Source organism: Anolis carolinensis, unplaced genomic scaffold (assembly GCF_035594765.1).
Source record: "Anolis carolinensis isolate JA03-04 unplaced genomic scaffold, rAnoCar3.1.pri scaffold_27, whole genome shotgun sequence".
In the NCBI taxonomy this organism is placed as follows: domain Eukaryota; kingdom Metazoa; phylum Chordata; class Lepidosauria; order Squamata; family Dactyloidae; genus Anolis; species Anolis carolinensis.
In genome coordinates, this window is record NW_026943836.1 from 682,501 (window position 1) to 685,000 (window position 2,500).

Sequence of the window (2,500 nt, forward strand, 5' to 3'; positions counted from 1 at the left end):
GGGTTCCTTCCCATCTGAAAGGCATGCCAAACCTCCCCTTCAGGCCTGGTGCCTTGAGTCCACAGGTGTGCTGCTGCCACGTGGTAGAGGAGATCCAAATTGGGAGCAGAGGGGAGACTTCCACTTACAAGACCCCCATGGAGGTAGACTGGATGGCCTTTGGGGGCCCTTCCAAGTCTCCTCCCCTGAACGGCCATCTGCTGGGAGGGTTAAATGGTGTCTTCCTACCAACGATCCTAATCCTATGTGTTGTCGAAGGCTTTCCTGGCCGGAATCACTGGGTCGCTGTGAGCTTTCTGGGTTGTATGGCCATGTTCCAGAAGCATTCTCTCCTGACGTTTCTCCCACATCTATGAATGGCAGGCATCCCCAGATGTCTCCTCACAACCTCTGAGGATGCCTGCCATAGATGTGGGAGAAACGTCAGGAGGGAATGCTTCTGGAACATGTCCAGACAGCCCAAAAAAAAAACACACAACAACTCAAAGTTTTCGTAGTTTCATAAACTTTTCCCAAGTTTTTTTAATGATAGAACCAATTAGGAAATGACATTGATCACCCAGTAACAAAGTCCAGTAGTAAAAAGTGATGATGGCGATGATGACGACGACAATGCAACCATGGGGTCTTACTCATTTCTGCATAATTCGGAAATGGGTTCAGGGTTTACGGGGTTTATGTGCCCTCTCCTCCAGCTGTGGATGAGCAGAGGCTAGAGGTGGTCCTTCAGGTGGTCTTAGGTTGTATCTTCACACCTGGCAGAATGAGGTGGGACTGGATGGCCCTTGGAGGTCCCTTTCTGTCTGTATGGTTTTGTGACTTTATGAGATTCCAACGGGGCTGATCTAGATGACCTTTGAGGTGCAGTGGAGCTCTTTAAACAGCGGCCTTGAGCGCGCCCTGTAATCTGCCCCAGTTAGAAACCTGGCTGCCGATCGTTGTACTAGTTGTAGTTTCTGAGCCGTCTTCAAAGGCAGCCCCACGTAGAGCGCATTGCAGTAATCCAGTCTAGAGGTAACTAAGGCATGGACCACCATGGTGAGATCTGACTTCTCGAGGTATGGTCGCAGCTGGCGCACAAGTTTTAGTTGTGCAAAGGCCCTCCCAGCCACGGCCGACACCTGGGCCTCAAGTGTCAGCGCAGAGTCCAGGAGGACCCCCAAGCTGCGGACCTGCGCCTTCAGGGGGAGTGCAACCCCGTCAAGCACAGGTGGCCACCCAAGACCCCGATCAGACGTACGACTGACCTGGAGGACCTCTGTCTTGTCAGGATTGAGCTTCAGCTTGTTCGCCCTCATCCAGGCCAATACAGCGGCCAGACACTGGTCCAGTCTCCGAGGGGCTTCCTTGGAATTAGGTGGAAAGGAGTAGTAGAGTTGGGTGTCATCCGCGTAGAGATGGCACCGCACTCCAAAACTCCGGATGACCTCACCCAGCAGTTTCATGTAGATATTAAAAAGCATGGGGGACAAAATGGAACCTTGCGGGACCCCACAGGTCAATGGCCAGGGGTCCGAGCAGGTGTCCTCCAGCTTCACCAACTGGGAACGGCCCTCTAGGAAGGACTGGAGCCACTGCAGAACAGTACCCCCAAGGCCCATCCCGGAGAGCCTCCCCAGAAGGAGACCATGGTCGATGGTATCGAAAGCCGCTGAGATGTCCAAGAGAACCAGCAGGGTCACACTCCCCCTGTCCAGCTCTCTGCGGAGGTCATCCACCAAGGCGACCAAAGCCGTCTCGGTACTGTAGCCAGGTCTGAAACCAGACTGCGATTGGTCCAGAAAATCCGTATCTTCCAAGAATCCCTGGAGCTGGGAAGCAACCACCCGCTCCAAGACCTTGCCCAAGAATGGAAGGTTAGAGATTGGTCTGTAGTTACTGAGGTTAGCCGGATCCAAGGAGGCTTTCTTCAAAACAGGCCTCACCACAGCTTGTTTTAGGCCAGATGGAAATATGCCCTGCTCCAAAGAGGCATTGATTATTCTCACAAACCAATCAACTAGCCCTCCACTGGCTTGTTTTAAGAGCCAAGATGGGCAAGGGTCAAGGGCACAGGTGGTCGCCCTCACCGCTCCAAGAATCTTGTCCACATCATCAGGCTGCACAAGCCGAAACGAATCCCACAAGATCGAACAGACAGATGCCTCGGTTACCTCACCTGGCAATGCATCAAGGCCGGTGTCTAAGTCGGAACGAATCTGAGCGACTTTGTCTGCAAAATGGTGAGCGAACTCGCTACACCGAGTTGACGAGATGTCGGGTGCTCCCCCAACCTGAGGAGGGTGGAGGAGCTCCCCAACAACTCGAAACAACTCTGAAGATCTATTAGTTGCAGACGCGATGCGGGCAGTCGAGAAAACTTTCCTGGCTGCCCGCAATGCCAGGCCCTAATAGCGGCTCTAGACCGTGCTCGGTCAGATACCTCACGAGTTGTCCGCCAGCGGCACTCTAGTCTCCTTCTTGCACGTTTCATCTCCGCCAGCTCCCCAGTAAACCAGGG